General features: G+C 38.6%; 1 long non-coding RNA gene across 1 annotated transcript; it reads left to right on the forward strand.

Annotated features, from left to right (window-relative positions):
* The first annotated feature begins 215 nt into the window (after positions 1-215).
* On the forward strand, positions 216-5,340 carry LOC122458470. The gene is made up of 3 exons (XR_006278527.1): positions 216-226; positions 4,304-4,328; positions 5,043-5,340. It is a non-coding gene; the product is annotated as an uncharacterized LOC122458470 (long non-coding RNA).
* The last annotated feature ends 16,110 nt before the right edge of the window (positions 5,341-21,450 follow it).

Consider the following 21,450-nt stretch of genomic DNA (forward strand, 5'->3'; position numbering starts at 1 on the left):
CATAAAGTCTATTTTAATCTCTTTCTTTGTGGCAGTATTTCATGTTTAGAATCCCGCACCCCCAATTTTTGTATTTGTTGCTGTGTGGTAGCAAAAGCCATGGGGTGGGGTAGCATAGTCTTTAGGTATGTAAAAAACTGCTACAAAGAGGAGTGTGATAAATTGTTTTCCTTAATCATTTGGGATGGGACAAGAGGTAATGGGCTTAAATTGCAGCTAGAGAGATGTAGGTTAGACATTAGGAAAAACTTCCTAGCTTTAAGAGTAGTTAAACACTGGAACAAATTATCTAATGAGTTTATGGACTCTCTGTCATTGGAGGCTTTTAAGAAAAGGTTAGAAAAACACCCGTCCGTGATGGTCTAGATGATATTTAGCCCTCCCTCAGTGCAGTAGCCTGGACTAGATGATCTATCAAGGTCCCTTCCAGTCCTACATTTCTGTGATTCTATTCTATCCTAGAGCAACTATGGCTAAACCTCTACAAACACGGTACAATTTAAAAACACATTGCTAAAAAGCTTTTAATATAATTGTTCCATTGTGTACTACACAGAATTTATATGAGACTTTCACAAATAGATGAAACTGAGAAATGTAAAAATACAGTGCTACTATCTATGCTTTATAATGCACCATAGATGGGTATCAGAGTAGCAGCCATGTTAGTCTGTATTTGCAAAAAGAAAAGGAGTACTTGTGGCACCTTAGAGACTAACAAATTCTCTCATTATAGACATACAGTAAGAAAGTTCCCAATCTCAAGCAGTTCATGGGATGATTTTCAAAGGACATTTAAGCCCCCACTCCCACAGCAGGTCAGTAGGAGTTGGGCACCTAACTCCTATTTGTGCCTTTGAACATTTCCCCCTGTCAATCTAAATTATATATAACATAGCACCAGAGAGTGAGGGTGAGTAAGATCAGGAGAGCTGTTCAATTCTGGATGTCTCTTGGTAGGGTCCTGTGCTCTCCTCCGACTCCCCAGATGAGACCAGGAGGTGTAATTGCGGTAATCTGTACCAAGTGGAGGTCGGTAGTAGAAAGCCAATCAAAAGAAGTGAGTTTTGGGAGTAGGAGAAAGAAGAGAATGACATTGCTTGAAACAGAGAAGAAGGAAGTGTTTCAAGCATAGAAAGCTGGGGACGGTGGTGGTGGTTGTGGTGGGTTTGGAGGCACAACGGCACATAGCTACACTGGGAATGAATTTGGTCAGCGGTCTTCAAAATACTCAGTTAAATCTCGGTATTACAGGAGTTTCCAAATATATGCTTATTAACACAGCAGTCTGATGCTGAACAAGGTTGTTAAGCCAATAAAATGTTGAATAGTGTGTAAGTTTAGAGGTACATGACTGAACATATAATTGTGCAAATTAAGTTTATTTCACTAGTCTGCTACAATGATTCTATTTTGAGAAACCATATGTCTACTCTCTTTGGAATTAAAACACAGATGCTTCAGGGAAAATTCCAAAACATAATAAACTATACCTACTGCGAAGAGATGTACATTTGAGATTTATCAGCAGGATTAAAATGTTTTCTTCCCTTTAAAAATCTCTTCCACGTCTCATAATGCCCTCTGCCCCTCTCTCTTCTGCATTCTTCAAATGTTTTGGCCATCCAAGGTGTCTTCCCACTTATTTCTGACCCAGCACTCTTCTGCCAATTGTACTAAAGCAATAAAAGTTAATTAAAATTCATGGCAATATTACAATTTTTATATTAGTTTTAAAATGCATATAAAATATCTTGCTGTAGTCCATCATTACCAGCCATACTACCAGTGCCAGTTACTAGATTCTGTCTCTTGAAGAGAGTGTTTGGTTTTTCAGACACAAGAGCATACCTTGTACTTTGATCTAGAATTTCATTTTAGATTAAGGAAAACAACATTAAAAGAAAGACAAATATACCATCGCCCAGAGAAAGGAAGCAGTACAATTATGGAAGTAGCAATGACATTTAGGACTGGGCATCATTGTCAAACTTGGGTATGTGATGCTTGGTACCTAAATCCACATTCAGGCTTTTAGGTAACTGGACTGATTTTTTTTCAGATGTACTGAGCAACCATAGTGCCAAATTAATTCAGTGGGAGCCATAGATACTCTGCACCTTTTGAAAACTCTCCAACACACAGAGGCTGAATATGGATTCAGGTGGCTAATTTCAGGTGCCCAAGTTCTAAAATTTTTGCTTTGGTTCATTGGGATCAAAGACTTCTTTGATGTCATACTCTAATTCCATGAGAGGGGTTGGCCTGTCCACTTCAAGGGCCACAACTAAAACGGTGGTTTGCAGAGGGGATGTGTACCTCTGTTCAAATCTTACCTCAGCCCTCAATAATAAACACGTATTCCAGTCACAGAAGCCCATTGATGAAAAGATTGGCACTGTTACTATTCTTCTAGCAACTCTGTAATTCTTGTGATATTTTTGTGAACACTGTTCACATACAATATATCACATTATCCATGGTGAGCCTGAGCTTGTGAGGTGCTGACCACTTCCTGTAGGCTGCTGAGTCTCCTAAAGCCATCACAAGACACTCAGCAGCCCCTCTTAGTATCTGGACCCACAGCCAGAACAATCTTCTTTCTGACAAGCTCTTATCCTCTAACAAGTTACGATGAGAGCAGCCAAAAAAAATGACACCTCTTTATTAGAATCAACCAATTATTTTTATTTTAATTATTTTATTAATTATGTGCACTTGGAAAATATCTTTTTTTTTCTTCTTCACAAAAGGTGTAGCCAATAATAGTTCTGATTTCATAGCCCCAGGTTATTTCTTTTTAGTTTATTGGCAGAAGCAGTGACAGGCATTCTTAGGAAAGGAGAATTTCAGATGATACTTACTGCAATTCATTTTCTCCAAAGGAAGTAAAGTAAAGCTAAATTTTATTCAGACAAATGGGCTTAATTCATGTGACCATCTCCACTGATTTGACTGGAATAGAACTCATAAAACAAAGGACTTGACTGTATGAAGAAATTGAATGACATAGTTATAGCAGAATAAATATTCTACCATGGCTATTCCATAGGACTCCCTTTTGTTGACATTCTGTTCTGGAGTAAGTATGACTTTATTCTGGAATAATTAATCCATTTCCAGGGCAGAGTAGAATTTGGCTCACACTTTCAAATCTCTTCCCTGCTACTTCTTACCACAATTCACCATGATAGATGGTTAATTTAACTTAATGCTCACACATGGAGATTTTCAATTCATAATTTTTTTATTACTCAGCTAGCAATATGCCAGTAAAGCAATATAAGGGATTTAGACACACATATTCTATTGATTTGAATGAAATGTGTCTAATTCCCCAAGGTTGCTTTGAAAATCTTTGCCACATTTCCATCTCTTCAAGTGTATTATTTAAATAATGGGCTTGTGATTAGCCCCTGAGTGGGTTCTGCAGGGTTACAAATTGGAGTATGCAGGACAGCATGCAAGAAACCTTTCCCCTCCCATCATAAGCTTATGCGGAGATGCTAGTCACAATTATAGTTCTTGTTCTCCAGGGTGTTTTGTACACTATGGAATTTTAAGAACAAACATTCCCATTAGACCTACCACCAGTTCAATTGTGAGGACTTATCTACACCAAGCAGCAATGCACATTATGGGAGTGTGATTTCTAAAGCACACCTTTCAAAAGGTGTAGATAGAGCTGCTTTGGCCTAGTGATACCAGGTGCTTACTTCTAGAATATGCATTTAACTTGATTTTCCAAAATTTAACTAGTGCAAAATATTTTTATAATCAGAGGTCACTGTCTGGTTATTGAATATTCTGATACAGTGCCTTACAGTTCAACTTCATTGCTCTGAGGGTAATAAGGTACCTAGTAAACAGTAAGGGGTTTTAAAAGTATTTCTTATAGATAAGCTATGTCTGTCATAAAATTGTCAGGCAGTTTTACAATTAAAACACGTAACCTATGTGTCAACCAATTAATAACTAATCCAGCACACAGTTTATGAAGTTGTTATTATGGAACAGTTCACATCCCTGTGGTTAATTTGTATCCATTTTGTGGTTTGTATCCAAGATGTACAGTACAGACCTGTTTATGCGTGACCCGTTTACGTGCAAATCCGCTTAACGCGCGGTAATGCCATGCCTCCCAGTGCTACCTATTTAACACGTGAGACTTGTTAACACACGGGACAGGAACTTGCTATGTAGCGCTACAGATTTGCTCACTAACTCGCTGACATAGAAATCAACAGGAAGTGCAGAGTGGAAACATGTTGTACGTCTTTACTGATATTGTCAGGTAAGAGAGATATACAATATATAGTAGTTATATAGTAATATATATTGTGATGGGGCAAAGCCAGATGGCTATGGAAGAGTAGTGGGAAATAGATAGATTAGCTCCAGGCTAAACAAATCACTGGTACCAGGATAAGTGAAATGGCAGCTGCTCCAGGTCAATTAAGACCCCTGGGGCCAATTAAGAACTTTCCAGAAGGCAGGGAGAAGGCTAGGTTGATTGGGACACCTGAAGCCAACCAGGGGCTGGCTGAAACTAGTTAAAAGCCTCCCATTAGTCAGGTGGGTGTGCATGTCAGGAGCTGTGGAAAGAAGTTGCGCGGTTGGAGAGGCTAAGTAGTACACACCATATCAGGCACAAGGAAGGAGGCCCTGAGGTAAGGGAGAAGTGGAGTTTGAGGAAGTGAGGACTGCTGTGGGGGAAGTAGCCCAGGGAATCGTACATGTCATGTTTCTAAAAGGTCAGCTACCATAGCTAATACTATTAGGGTCCCTGGGCTGGAGCCAGGAGTAGAGGGTGGACCCGGGCTCCCCCACAACCTTTGCCCCCTGATTAATCACTGACACTGGGAGACAACAGAGACTGTGCAAGGAAGGATAACTTCTCACCTCCCTTGCTGACTTATGATGAAAATGGCTCAGTAGACTGTGACCCTTGTCTCTAGAGAAAGAAGGGTTACATGGAGAGTCACAGTAAGCCTCTGAGGCTAGCGAAATCCGCCAGGAAACGTGGGACCCATGGAGGCAAGGACAGAGCTTTGTCACAATATACTACATTAGAAAATTTTAACCATAGGTCTAATATAATGGCAGAGGGCAAGTGTCAGCATTCCTACACTGTAGAAGAAAAGCTAGCTGCAACAGATCGAGTAAATAGCTGAGAAACCCAGGCCAAAGTTTCAAAAGATATTGGGATTGCTGAATCTACTCTCCGAGGATGGCTAAAAAACAAATCTAAACTGAATGGCTTTGTACAAAATATCGATTCTGCCATGGGGCTTAATCGAAAACGTGTGCGCTATTCAGCAAAACCCACAATAGACAAAGCCATGCACATGAGGTTTGCTCAGGAAAGGCTAAAAGGAATGCTGCTAAGTGGGCCAAGTCTTCAAGCCCAAGCGACAAAATTTGGAAATTTAACAGGGGATGAAAAATTCCAAGCCAGCAAGGGGTTTATAAGTTGTCTTAAAAAGCGTCATAGCATAGTGCAGGTATCGATTTCTGGAGAAAGCCGATCAGCCAATGAATTGGCTGTGAACGCGTTTCATCTGCGGCGAAAGACAAACTTCATAAGAAAGAAAAAAAAGGTGAGCCAGAAAGAGCAGAAAATAACAGCATTTTTTTTTCTAAGTGAATCATAGACACTTTTTTCAGCATGGCCCTCTTAACCCACGGTCCATTAACACGTGGTCGTGATGGCTTGACTCTCGACATCTGAGTGTAAACGGGTCTGTACTGTATATTGGATTTCCCTAAAGTGGAACACTCCTCTGAAAAACAATTAGGTAAAACTGGCATCAGCTTGCTCAGTAAATCTGCTTCCTGCATATGTTCTGAGTCACAACTGCAGACTTTCGTGACAAATATCAAAATGTTCACTGCTTTTCATCCCTTTTAGCATGTTGGCATCAATGCAACTAAGAGAGAGTGAAATGGATTCTGTTGTTTTTTGAGCATCATTAACTGACATGTTTATCAAATTCAAATTAGTCACATCTGTGCAATCCCACTGTTATTTAACTGGTGTCATTTAGGACATAATTTAAAAAATGGGATTTCACAGGGGAAACCAAGGGCCTATTCTGGCCTGCAGAACCTTATTTTACTTGATGATCTATGTAAAAGAAAAAGCCCAGCTGGATTCTCAGATCCCACAGGGAGTTTACTGGGCTGGTAACCAGAGGGAAAATACTTACTACTCATAAAATAAACACCAAAGTGCATCAAAATGTAACCTTTTGAAAAGAAAGAGAAGTTATTTTCTTTGAATTTTTCATTTTTTAAAATATTTTTCAGTGAAAGCATATTTTTTTTAAAGCCCTTTTCATTTATAAACTTTTTTGAAGTTTTCCCCCTTTTCTCATGGAAAAATGCTAATTTTTAACTCTTTCCCTCCCCCATTGCAAATGTGAAAAAAAAAGAATGACAATGTTACTTTAATGTTTTATAAATTCTTTTCCATTGGAAAAGGTGGTGATGGGGAGTAAAATATATGTTCAAAAGTGAGCAAAAGTAACACTATCCCTGACTTTTGATTTTTAAAATATTTTCCAAGGGAAAATAGTTTTAAAAGTGAGGGTAAGTGGTTGAAAAACACTCTCTCATACTTTTTTTTTCCAAATTTTTTCAATGAGGAGGAAAGTAAATAAGAATTTTTCTCCCCTTTCACTTTCCCTTTTTTTAATTTTACCCTCCTTTTACTTTTGGGGGAGAGAAGAGAGGAAAGGGATTTCTTTCTTTAAAAAAGTAAAAACTCAGGGGAATTAGAAATACCACTATATTTCAAATGGAAGCCTTTTTATTTTTTAAAAAAATATTTTTCATTTCAAACTTTCAAAAAAAAATCAGTTTTGTTTTCACTAAAAAAATTGTTTTTGACAAAACCATTTTTCATTGAAAAGTTTGCAGCTGGCCCACTTAGAACACATTTATGTGGGCTAGAATATTGTCTATTTTCTAGATCTACAGTCTGAACTGTTGTCACTCTCTCTGAACTGCATTCACTAATCTGAATGAGAAGTCATTGAAAGATTTTTTTTGAAAGCCTCTCATTTGTCTGCCCTAGATCACAGAGGAGGTATTCGACTTGAACTTAAGAGATATTGAGCAGTATAATTTCATGTGTTTCATGTGTTTGATTTGTACATAGTTAATGACTCCAGGGTTTAAGCCTACTTCTGACTAGCAGGGGGAGGGAGGGAACTTCCCTGTGTGCAGATTATCCCATATTTGCCTACTGCTGTTTTTCTTGTTCTGAAGCATCTGGCACTATTGAAGGCAGGATTCTGTACTACATGGTCACTAGTCTGATTCAGTGTAGCAAGACTATTTTCGTAATCGTGATGTTTATATTGTATCTTGAGCCCATGTTACCTTTAGAGATTATAGCTTTGCAAATTGTCCACTTCATTTTTATGGGACCATCTGGAATCTTTCAAATCCCCTGGCACATATTTGCATTTAAATTATTACTCATCTCAATAACAGAGACTAGTAATACAAAGTATAATTTGTTGTCTTAAAATGCTTACATGAATTCAGTGTTGGTGCTTTAAAAAACAGTTTGACTGCCACAGTGCTGACTGACACAGCAATGTCAATCGAACTTTTAAGTGGGCACTGGGACTGAGTCTATTTTATCCTGGACCTCTCTTCTGTGACTGTTGACAAGGATACTAATTTGTAAGGGATATATTTATGACCTACATGGACATATGTCTGCTATGAATTATATTGAAATCACAAGCTCAGTCCAAATTGACCATCACATTCCTTTCAGATGGAACTACTTTTATTGCTAAATCCTGGTTGGATTTAAACTGTTGACCTACAAATAGAAACCTGTGTTCCCTTCCCAACCGCAAGTCCCCTATATACAACATAATGTTTAATTTAAAAAGCTGACAATGTTCATCCAGCTTTAATAGATTTTTAGTTAATTTTGTTCTGTCCTTAATTAGGATGATAATTGATATTGATCATATTGTAAAGAGCCAGATGAAGACAACCAAGCCACAGGCCACATTTTCCGGCTTCTTTATAAGTTAGGGCGCTCCCCACACAGTGCTGAACTGGCAGAATGTCAGTTGATGTGTGAGGGAAAGAATGAAGCGTGCCAAGGAAAGCAGTTCTGTCGCTGGTCTCAGCTATGGAATGGCCACTAGGGCTGATGCTACTGAGTGTAAGTTACAGCAGCACTATGGCTGCTCTAGTTTATGCCAGGGGCTGGAGCTAGAATATAGGAGGTATGTAGGTGACTTTAAGCTAACTTTGCCTCCCCTCTGTTCCTGTGCTGAGCATAGCTCCAGAGGAATGGAGGATCTAGACCACAGTATTTAATAGCTATCAAACTTAGTGGTAAGAGCACAGGTAGTTACATTTTGATCTTCTTCCACCGAAGTCTGCTATAAACTATACATGCACATTTACACCCACACTGCACATAATATCACATATCTGCTTGCCGTGCCCCACAATCAATTTATAAAGTAATTAAACTAAGTTAAAAGCCATTTTTTCAGCATTGTATCTTACTACTAATCTTGAGAGACTGCACTAGTTGAATAAGAATATTTGCCTGATCTGTCTTGGAACAGAAGAGAGGTAAATTTAACCAATTTTGCTGCCATTGCAAAATTGTTTGCACATCCCTTATAACTCTATCACATTTGAAAGTTTACCTTTCTCTTGTAAATGTCTGTGATGGGAGTTCTAAGTGCTATTGAGTCAAGATCAAATAAGTAAGTATGCTAAGCTGTTCATGGTTGCTATGTAACTCACTGCCATTGCTCTTGTAGGTGAAATGCACGTTTATGCCTTTACTTTATTTAATGAAGAAACCATATACAACAGAGTGGCAAAAACCCAGGCTCATTACATCATTAAGCATGGCTCTTCCCAAAGGTTAGCCATTTCTTATGTCCTTCTCATTGGATAAAGGAGTGGCATCCGCAGGAAATAAAATACCATAGTTAAACAGACCTATGTTCTTTGTAAATTAGCTTTCAACAACCCCTCCCTATAAAGTACACTAATATGTTTTGTGGAAATGGTGTTTATACCAGTAATAATACCATTATTCATAACACTAATAATACCCTTAATGAAACAGAACACCTAATAAGATATCATCAGCTTTTTAACAAAGTTCTGACCTGCTTAGAGAAAACTAATTTGATGAACAAACTTGCTTTTTTAATGATTTCAGCCAGGATAGTTTTTTCTTGAAAGTCACTCACTAGAGTCATAGAATAACAGAAAAGTAGGGCTGGAAGGGACACTGAGATCCTCTAGTCCAGCTCCCTGTGCTGAGGCAGGATGAAGTACTTCTAGACCATCCGTGACAGGTGTTTGTCTAACTTTCAGTGATAGGGATTCCACAACCTTCCTTGGAAGCCTATTTCAGTGCTTAATTACCCTTATGATTAGAAACATTTCCCTAATATCTAACCTAAATATATGTAATATCTTTTCCTAATATATTCTAAATCTTCAGATTAATCCCTTTACTACTTCTTCTATCTTCTACTTTCAGTGGACATGGAGAATAATTGATCACTGTCCTCTTTATAATGGCCCTTAATATATTAGAAGACTGTTACCAGGCATACCCCCCTCAGTCTTTGTGTCTCAAGACTAAACGTGCAGTTTTTTAAACTTCTTATCAGAGGTCAGGTTTTCCAAAGCTTTGATCCTTTTGTTGCTCCCCTCTGGACTGATTGCAATTTGTCCATATCTTTATTAAAATGTGGTATCCAGAACTGGACACAGTACTCCAGCTGGGCTCTCACCAGCACTGAGTGGAGCAGAACAACTACTCCTGTGGTTTACATACAACGTTGCTGTTAATCCACCCCAGAGTATTAGCCTTTTTTGCAACTGCATGACATTGTTGACTTGTATTCAATTTGTGATCCACTGTAACCCCCAGATCCTTGTCATCAATACTAACACATAGCCAGTTATTCCTCATTTTGTATTTGATTTTTTCCTTCCTAAGTGCAAAGCACTGCACTTGTCTTTATTGATTTCATCTTGTTGATTTCAGACCAATTCTCCAATTTGGTGAGAGAGATAAGCCAGAACGTGTGTGTGGCTCAAAAGCTTGTCTCTCTCACCAACAGAAGTTTGTATAGTACAGAATTTAGAAACCCCCAAAGAAATCAGGCAGTACTGAATCACTAATCTACAAACAGACCTTTGTATGGTAAATTTAAATGAAAGGGCTATTATGTGTGACAACTTCTTAAAATTCTTATCAAACATAACAAGTTGAACATGTCATCTCTCAAGTGTTTCGCTATGCTTAACATTTGGTTGTGATGCTGTATGATTGCTTATGACCATTTTTATCCTTGTTGCTCCCACTACTACGCAATTGCAATAAATCTTGTACAAAGTATGTCATGTAAGGTGTCAGTAGAAAAGTTCTGATTTGCTAAATAAAGATTATTCCATTTATATGCATGTATCATCTTTGTATCTGACATTATGAATGTTGGCTATGCGCTGGTGTCTTACACGTGTTGCATTCCTGGGTAACATCACCTGGATAGAATTTACATTAGAGTCAGATAGGTATGTATTGATGGGCGAATAAGGATACTTAGCTCTCACAATGGGTCACAGAAGAAACTCATTCTGCCCAGATAGCACTTCCAAAGAATGCCTTGGATGCCAAGGGGCCAATGGCCACCTTCCCACCCCACCCCGTGGGTCAATAAACTATGTAAGTAAACTTAGTTTTAAAACTAAGGACTAGGGGAAAGCCGACAGGTGCAGAGGAGCATGTGGTATGGACAGAGACATCCCTTAGGGGATCTATTAATGGAGATTCTCTATGTCGTAGTAGGGTGGGGAGAATGGAAGACAATAAAATACAGGTAGGATCTCATGAGATCCTGTCAAATGGACAAAAAGTCCCATTCAAGTACATCATGTAACGGCAACAGCTAAAAAGTGACAAGTTTTTGAAGTGCTTGTATACCAGTTCTCGAATTCTAAATAACATGGGTGAACTAGAGTGCCTCATATTAAATGAGGATATTGATATAATAGGCAACACAGAAACTTGGTGGAATGAGGATAATCAATGGGACATGATAATACCAGGGTACAAAATATATCAGAAGGAAAGAACAGGTCGTGCTTGTGGGGGAGTGGCACTATATGTGAAAGAAAGTATAGAATTAAATGAAGTAAAAATCTTACATGAACCAAACTGTACCATAGAATCTCTATGAAGAGTCATTCCATGCTCTAATAAGAATACAGCAGTAGGGGTATATTACAGACCACCTGACCAGGCTGGAGACAGTGACTGTGAAATGATCAGAGAAATTAGAGAGGCTATTCAAATAAAAAACTCAATAATAATGGGGGAGATAAAGTTTCTTGACACCTTAAATGATTGCTTCTTGGAGCAGATAGTCCTGGAACCCATAAGAGGAGAGGCAGTTCTTGATTTAGTCCTAAGTGGAGCACAGGATCTAGTCTAAGAGGTGAATATAGCTGGACCACTTGGTAATAGTGACCATTAAATGTAAGATCCCTGTGGTGGGAAAAACACACAGTAGCCCAACACTGTAGCATTTAATTTCAGAAAGGGGAACTACACAAATATGAGGAGGTTAGTTAAACAGAAATTAAAAGGTACAGCACCAGAAGTGAAATCCCTGCAAGCTGCATGGAAACTTTTTAATGACACCATAATAGAGGCTCAACTTAAATGTATATCCCAAATTAAAAAACATAGAGAACCAAAAAAGTGCCACCGTGGCTAAACAACAAAGTGAAAGAGCAGTGAGAAGCAAAAAGGCATCCTTTAAAAGTGGAAGTTAAATCCTAGTGAAGAAAACAGAAAGGAGCATAAACTCTGGCAAATAAAGGATAAAAATGTAATTAGGAAGGCCAAAAAAGAATGTGAAGAACATCTAGTCAAAGACTCAAAAAGTAATAGCAAATTTTTGTTTAAGTACATCAGAAGTAGGAAGCCTGCTAAACAACTAGTGGGGCCACTGGATTCTTGAGATGCTAAAGGAGCACTCAAGGACGATAAGGCCATTGTGGAGAAATTAAATGAATTCTTTGCATCGGTCTTCATGGCTGAGGATGTGAGGGAGATTCCTGAGCCATTCTTTTTAGGTGACAAATCTGAGGAACTGTCTCACGTTGAAGTGTCATCAGAGGAGGTTTTGGAACAAACTGATAAACAGTAATAAGTCACCAGGACCAGATGGTATTCACCCCAGAGTTCTGAAGGAACTCAAATGTGAAATTGTAGAACTACTAAATGTAGTCTGTAACCTATCATTTAAATCAGCTTCGGTACCAAATGACTGGAGGATAGCTAATGTGATGCCAATTTTTAAAAAGGGCTCCAGAGGTGATCCTGGCAATTACAAGCCGGTAAGTCTGATTTCAGTACTAGACAAGCTGGTTGAAACTATAGTAAAGAACAAAATTGTCAGACATATAGATGAATGTAGTTTGTTAGGGAAGAGTCAACATGGTTTTTGTAAAGGGAAATCATGCCTCACCAATTGACTAAAATTCTTTGAGGGGGTTGACAAGCATGTGGACAAGGGGGATCCAGTGGATATAGGGTATTTAGATTTTCAGAAAGCCTTTAACAAGGTCCCACACCAATGGCTCTTAAGCAAAGTAAGCTGTCATGGGATAAGAGGGAAGGTCCTCTCATATACAGACTAACACGGCTGCTATTCTGAAACCTGGTTAAAAGATAGGAAACAAAGGGTAGGAATAAATGGTCAGTTTTCAGAATGGAGAGGGATAAATAGTGGTGTCCCCCAGGGATCTGTACTGGAACCTGTCCTATTCAACATATTCTTAAATGATCTGGAAAAAGGGATAAACAGTGAGGTAGCAAAATTTGCAGATGACACAAAACTACTCAAATAGTTAAGTTCCAGGCAGATTGTGAAGAGCTACAAAAGGATCTTTCAAAAATGGGTGACTGGGCAACAAAATGGCAGATGAAATTCAATGTTATAAGTTCAAAGTAATGCACTTTGGAAAAAATAATCCAAAACTACACATACAAAATGATGGGGTCTAAATTAGCTGTTTCCACTCAAGAAAGAGATCTTGGAGTCATTGTGGATAGTTCTCTGAAACATCCATGCAATGTGCAGCAACAGTCAGAAAAGGGAACAGAATGTTGGGAATCATTAAGAAAGGGATAGATAATAAGACAGAAGCTATCATATTTCCTCTATATAAATCCATGGTACGCCCACATCTTGAATACTGCGTGCAGATGTGGTTGCCCCATCTCAAAAAAGATATATTGGAATTTGAAAAGCTTCAGAAACGGGTAAAAATATGATTTGGGGTATTGAGTGGCTTCCATATGAGGAGAGATTAATAAGACTGGGACTTCTTAGCTTGGGAAAGAGATGACTAAGGGGGGATATGATTGAGGTCTATAAAATCATGAATGGTGTGGTGGAAGTAAATAAGGAAATGTTATTTACTCCTTCTCATAACCCAAGAACCAGGAGTCACCAAATGAAATTAATAGGCAGCTGCTTTAAAAAAAACCAAAATGAAATATTTTTTCAAACAACACAGTCAACCTGTGGAACTCCTTGCCAGAGGATGTTGTGAAGGCCAAGCCTATACAGGTTCAAAACCTCCCCCAAACCTGGATAAATTCATGGAGGATAGGTCCATCAATGGCTATTAGCCAGGATGGGCAGGGTTGGTGTCCCTAGCCTCTGTTTGCCAGAAGCTGGGAATGGGTGACCGGGAATGGATCACTTGATGATTACCTGTTCTGTTCATTCTCTCTGGGTCACCTAGCATTGGCCACTGTCAGAAGACAGGATACTGGGCTAGATGGACCTTTGGTCTGACCCAGTACAGCCAATCTTATGTTCTTATGTAATATTTTCATTTAACCCTGGACTCCATCTTGGGCCAGTAATTTCCCAGGCACCTGGGCTGTGAGCTTTGTTTGAGACAGTAAATTTCCTGGCACAGAGGATGTAAAAGACCCCAGAGATAACTCCATTTTCCCTCTTTCTGCCCATATTCTCTGAACTATGGGTTTACAACTAAAAGAAGCATTTGAACTATGGACTGAGGGTCTTCCAATCATTTGGAAGGTACCAGAGAGGCATTTGCAAGCTAGTAATTTATTCCATCACTGCTGTGATCCTGATCTATGAACACTGAAAGATCACTTGTGTGTGTGTGTGTGTTTGTGTGTGTATTTGATCTCTGAACCATTTATAACTCTTCTTTTTTATTATTAAACCTTTAGTTTTTAGTTACTAAAGGATTGGCACCAGCATGATTATTGGGTAAAATCTGAGTTATATATTGACCTGTCTAAGTAGCTGATCCCTTGGAATTAGGAGGATCCTATATTTGATTAAATTGGTTTTCAGTAACCATTCATCATCAAGTCTAGTGTCTGGGTGGTGAGCCGAGGGCTGGAATGCCTAAGGAGACTATGTTTTTGACTTCTTGTTAACCTGTGTGCTGATACAGAAGTTCACTTTTGTTACTGGCTTGGTATAATCTAATGATGGGATAACTACCAGTTTGGAGTGAGTCTGCCCTATTTTTCAGTGGTCTGTCCTGAATATAATATGCTCAACTGTTGCCCATTGAGGCACGGTGACAGTAGTCACTTACAATTATCATCAAATGCAGAGAAATTAAACCAATCTTTGGTTACAGAAAACAATTAACTATCCTCAACAGCTCCTGTTTCAAAACACAAGTTTAATATTTCAGACAGCTTCTTTTTTTTTAATTGGAAATTGATGCTCAGGGTGCTCATTTTCAGTATACTGAGCAGTGCTGGCTGAATGTTATAATAACCTGTTCACAAAAAGCGCATGAAACTGGAAACAAGGTTTTGATTTAGCCTCTTCACATCCCTTTATCATCACATTCTATGAACATTTATTTGACTGACTCTTTGTTTGTGTAAATGTTTGTGGAAAACAAATTTTAGGTTTCTAGCACAAAATTTGGATTTCTAGCACATTCTTCAAAAGGAAAATAAATTTCATGATTAAACTCATTTAATTTTGGGTGGAAGTAGTGTATTGTAAATGTTAAATCACCCAATAGGGTACAGAACCAGTAACATAAACTTAGGTGACCAGTCACAAATCTCAAATAGCAAATGCTGAATATAAAAGGAATGAATATTCATTACAAACAATCCAGTGCTCAGTTATATTTGTGTAAGCTATTCATCAAAAACTATGAGCAAGAAGCACACTTGCAAAATCTGATCTTCTCACTATTTGCAAATAAAAAGACTGCATTTATGTCTGCTAATAGCTAAATCAGCTGTAATGCTGATAATACCATAAATGTTATTACATTTTTCTAGGAAAGCTTAACAAATGACAAATGGTAGTGTTTAATACATCAAAGGGGCTGGGGAGAAGGTGTCTTCTGCCTAAGTTTGATAACTTTTATTTACAGGTCATTCTCTTGTTTGCTGAGATCCAGCTTTCTTTATCGTCCAAGTTATGCAGATTGTTTTAAAGTCAATTAATGATTTGATTTTAATAAAATCTGTTTGAACTTAGCAAGAAAATGGTTTTTTTATTTAAATTAAACTGGTCCTTGATATATTGACTTTATTATCTAACCATACTATCTTAAATTTTCTGCAGTTTAACATGAATTTTGAGTTGTAAGGTTTTAAGTGTTTCAAATGATCAATAATAAATTCAACAATAGCAGTACTTTAGCATAATCATGTTCATCTGTAGCAGAAGGCTCTCAAATATCAATATGCAGGTTTTTAAACTGTCTGATGGGGAACCACAGTAATTAAAAAAAAACCCTGCTGGTCTGATTCCTTCAGAAACAATAAACCCTTTCATCATGTGTTAATCTGAAATTCATTGTATAAGAATCATACAAAACAGTCCCTGAAAAATCCCTGGTTTTATTACTCTATTGCAAACCAACATTTAGCATACTTCAATTTTAAACATTCTGCATATACTGCAAAAGAGTTTTTTTATGTCATGAAAGTAAAGAATAGGAATAATAAACCTGCATGTATGTGGTCAATTCCATAATTACATTGACTGCCATTCTATAATTATAGGCTCTTACAAGGGAAGTCTAAAGTCAATCAAATTCTCTGGAACTCTTCTGCCCACCACAGACATTATGTCTGTGTTGCTTTCATGAGCACTGACATTTGAACGGGAGATATCCATATTTAGAATGATAATGGGTGAGTGTATTTTCCCAATGTTAGATGAATGTTAGTCACCCTTTTTTACTAATGTTGGTTATATTTATTGATTAAATGCTACTGCACAAAATTACATTGGATCAGCAGTTAAAATGGATTAGTCTTTTGGGACAAACTAGACAATAGACCCCATGGCTGCATTTTCATATAGGCCTCTAACTTTCTGTGCCCAGATTTAGCCACCTAGGACCTGATTTTTGAGAGTTATTGTCACTATGCAGATCTCGATCTATTTTTTCAGAACCATTGGGTCACAGCAGCCTTCTCAGGAAAAATACCAAGGTACTGTAGACCATCTTGTACCAAATTCTTAGACAAAAATGTTTGCTAGGATAGATCCAAATATGTATTTGCTCATTTAAAACATGATTAGAATGTTACCAAAAAAGCAGATATTTAACAGTCAACAAAATTGTTGAAAAGGTTCTGTAAACTATACTGATTTTCCTGAGAAATCATCCATATGCACTAAAGGAAGAGGGAAGTCATATAGTTAACATTACTTACAGGAGACTTGACTGCACATGAAATAATTACAATGCCTCTGTGTTTAGTCTGACAATTCAGCTACTGCAGTGTTGCTACACAAATAATCTAATTCTTCTTTCTTTTTTTTTTTGCACAGCACTGGTGACTTATTACCAGAATTGTCTTATAATTACTCTGAATGGCAGCTGAGAAAGGAACTGGGGTCATAGTATAGTACTCTGATGAAGTATATTTATTAATCAACAGGGAAAAGCAGTGTGACCTTTCAGAATGCTTGTGCATTGAGCTAGCAATAACTCATCTGTGACATGCTACCAGATAATGTAGGCTCTGTGGCTTGTCAAAGAAGATTCTTATTTATAACTTGTGCAATATACATCTAAGATCCAGTCATGCAAAGTGCTAATCACTTTACCAGATCAAGCCTTGAATATATCAATAAAACACATATGACAAGCAGAGAACAGAGATACAAGGTGGGTGAGGTAACATCTTTTATTAGACCAACTTGGTGAGAGAGACAAGCTTTAACTCACCCATTTTGTCTCTCTAATATCCTGGGATTGATACAGCTACAAAGACACTGCATACAAGCAGAAAACAAGTAACAGAAATGGAACTTTCTAAAATGAGGAGGAGGTCACACTCTAGATCCTGTTTGACAAGTGCCAATAAAAAAAAGTCCATATCAGCCAATGCCACTCATGTTGGCTGGCTTATCAGAGGTGTCAAGGACTGAATAAGACAACTATTGTCCCTCCAGGTCAAGTTTGAGGAAAATTGGCAGAACAGCATGTTTAAGGTAGCTTGCACTACTCCAGTCTGGGCTGTGCTTGTTATGTTGATAGATAGGACTTGAGTCTCCAAGGATGTTAAAGCACCACTTTTCATAAGCATTACATCTGTCTTGGGCTTTTCTTGTGGATTCTGTGACTCTTAAAATTGGTTAACTTTGTATTCATTTTGCATTCATTATTTAGTTAAAACAGCCACCTCTGCTTCGACACATTTAGTAATAACATTTGCTTTCAGTCTGTCTGGATGCCAAGTTTCACCTCAAAATGCTGTGTGAACATAAAATATAAACACCTTAAAACTGGGGGCGGGGGGAGGGGGTTTGACAGCAATGCTGACTGCTCCTCTTCTAACGACCATTCCCTAAAATGGAAAACCGGAGAATCAATGTAAGAATAGTCTGAGGAACTTCCTAGTGCTGTGCTGTGTTCAGCTTTCCAGGGCCGTCGCTTCTCATGAGAACGAAATGTGCTACATCAGAAAAATGTTTAATTATCCTGTCCTCGAGTGACAGAGCACATCACAGAAGGTCTCTATGCTGATACTAATCTTCAACAGAGGGCAAGAGGTGATGTGGAAGCATGCTGCCCAAGGAGGAATTCCTCTCCGTTGCACAGTCTGATACAATTGCCATCAGGAGCATTAAGGAAATGTGGCATGTATGTCACCCGTAAGAAGTACAGTATGTGCTACTTTGTCCTCTTCACTAGTCTGTGGACTGAAGCTAACTCGATTTCCTTTCCCTACCCTCTCTAGGAAAGCTAGCACAAGTAGCATCACTAATATGCAAATAGTTCTTGTACTCAAGGGAATGCAAGAATTACCACTGCGTGCCAATGCTTGCATCCTTTCCTCCCCCCCCAGCCCGCACTTGTGCCCTGCACAATTGAACCTGCAGCAAATTACCTTTCTACATCAGAAGCAGAAATGCAATCTGCTATGGCAACAGGAACATTTGGAAGGGCCTTCTGCAAATTTCCATCTTTGGGGAAAAAAATCCACTTCAATGTTACTGAATGAGAATTTTTATGTCTGTTCAACAGAAAAGAGGAGAGAACTAAACAGAACTGTCAAAGTTGAGAGACGAGTGACTAATGGTCTATAACTATATCATTTATATGGAATTAAACTTACTTTTTTAAATTAGCCAATTTTGATTTAGCTTTTTGAAGGTATGTTCTATTTAATATTTGTAATATGACTTAGGTATCAGAAAAGTATGAGAACTGTACATATTAGCCTTAAAACCTTTAAGGCTAATATTGCTTGCAAAACCATCATCAAAATAATATAGTAGCTACACATAAATGTTCAAGTGTATGTAAATAGGAATGTAAGGTTTTCTACTGAAAGTAGTCACCATATATTTTTAAATGTGTTTTTTAAACTAGAAATCCAGTGTTTTCTTAGAAAGGAAGCGGCAGTGTCTAAACATGCATAGTATGACCTAGAAATCCATTACCATGTCAGGGCAACTGTAACATTTCTTGTTTGTGTTGGGAAACATCTAACACACTTTTGACTTATAAAAGGGGAAAAGTAGTCCTGAAAGGTTGAGAGCCATTGGTTTAGACAATCTTTGGCTCGAGATCCCTTCATTCTTGAACATCTTTCGAAACACTATGATGGACTGACTTTCTGAAGCATGGGTTCTGCCTCCACAATGAACTATGGTTCTCTTTTTATCCAGATTATGAGGATCTGCTTCCTTGGACACATCTTCTAATGAAGAAAGGAAGCTGGTAGAGTAAAAACTTGATTCCTTTGAAATTCAGAAAAGGCACAGAAGATTAAAAAATTTGCCCAAGGTCACAAAGATAGTCTGTTGAAGAGCAAGCAATTGAACAGTGGTCAACCCAGACTCTGGCCAGCACCCTAACCAATCTGGGAATCCTTCCATCCACCCTCTTCCTTCCCATGTTCTTTCCTATACTCTACATAACCTGTCCCTTGTCCTGAGCCTTAGAGAGGAAGATCCCCTGTATATCCTACTTCCTCCTTAATCTTTCTCATGTTATGGATCAGGAAGTGCTTTTAATACCCTTCCCCCTTCCCCAGCATGTACTGCTACAAGAATCTATCTGGGGGCTATATCTCCCAGTATTCTCTTAAAGGGCCAAAAACGCTTACACATATATACATTTGAAAAGTATTGTTCATCTTCATTTAATTATTTTATATAAATCTGAATAATTTATTTTAAATTGTGACCACTGTTTAGTTTTCTTTGGTCAGGGAGTAAGACAATAGTGGGTTTGTCAGTTGGTAGGCAGGGTCTTGAGAGGTTTCAAGTGAAGAAACCAATCATTACCACTTATTTCATCTTGTCTTCCTTACCTTTATGTATATACAATAATTTGTGATAGTTCCAGTTGAAAAAACTATTGTTTTGAAAGTAAGTAGTTTCAAGAGATGAAAAAAGGACCTTTCTGCATGGTATATAATTCTGTATAGAGGAGTGTAAACTCTAGTGCACACACTATCTTTGGACAGATTTACTATTATCTTTAAAGTAATATGGCCTGTCTGCATAGAAATCTGCTACCCAAATCAGGGTTTGATCAAAGCACTGCAATTTATTTCTTCAGCTTCTAGGTAAGTTACAGTTTGGGCAGAGTTCTATCTGGTAATAGCCAAGATACAGATAATTGCTTATGCAGGAAACAAATTTAAAATGTTGCCTAAATTGCCTACATAGTTATCCATCTTAACATCCTTACTAAGGCTGTGTTCTGCTTTCACTGGACTATATTTAGCCTAGGGTCTAGGCCAGCAGAAACTAATGTAGCACTTGGTGGTGAGAAACCCACCCAAGAGGGCTGTAGTGGTTCAAAGGATCCAACAGACGGCAAAAATTATTCCGGAGTGGCTATCCTTGGCCATGGATGAGCATGGCTAGGTGATTCTCTCATTCAGCATCTCCTCTTGGCAGCTTCTTTTCACTGGTGGAAACTTTCCTCCAGTAGAAACCATGAGAGAAGGCAGGTGACATCAGCTTTGCTACGTTCTCTCAGGGTACCTCTCTCTAAGATATGCGATAGTAGAGGGAAGTGTAGTCTATATCTCCCGGCTCCAGCAGGACTCAATCTTTACTACTACTTATAGGTTCCCATTATCTTCCTTTTAAAAAACTGCTGGTTAAGTGTAGGAAATATTAATAATAGCAGAAATATTAAGATATTATTCCTATGTTTACGATGTTGAACAAGATGATAAAAAAAATCCTGTTTGAAACTTATTTTTGGCAGAGTCCAAATCTAATACATGCATTAATTGCAGTTCACTACTAAGTAGCCTTATCCTTGGGATGAAGGTTGAAAGCCATGCTAAATATTATTGTCACAGGGTAGCTGGTCCCCATGCAGACACTAACCCAGCTCCCCTAGACTGGAGCAAGTGAGACCAGTTCAGCCAATTAAAGAGGGCTGGGCTACAGCTGGGACTATGAAAGGCTGCTAGTTGTCAGCTGGGGATGAAGGATTGAAACAGACTGAACCATGGGGAGGAAAAGCCACACCGGAGTGGAGCTAGCTCCTATGGTGAGTCCGTGGAGCAAGGGACCAGGAGCTCAGGGAAACAACTCTGTGGCCTCTGCTCCAGGAAGGGAGGAGAGCTGACTGAGGCTGGGAAGCTGCCAGGAGCTGGACCTCCACAGAGCCATGGGAGAGGTGGCCCTGAAGCAGGGTTGCTAGGCATCCGGTTTTCGATGGGAATGCCCAGTCAAAAAGGGACCCTGGTGGCTCCGGTCAGTATTGCCGACCGGGCAGTTAAAAGTCCTGGTTGGCAGTGCAGCAGGATCCTGGGGCTAAGACAAGCCTGCCCTAGCTCTGCATGGCTCCTGGAAGTGGCCGCCAGGTCCCTGAAACCCCTAGATGCTCTGTGCGCTGCTCCCA

The sequence above is a fragment of the Dermochelys coriacea genome, chromosome 2, assembly GCF_009764565.3.
Source record: "Dermochelys coriacea isolate rDerCor1 chromosome 2, rDerCor1.pri.v4, whole genome shotgun sequence".
NCBI classification, from domain to species: domain Eukaryota; kingdom Metazoa; phylum Chordata; order Testudines; family Dermochelyidae; genus Dermochelys; species Dermochelys coriacea.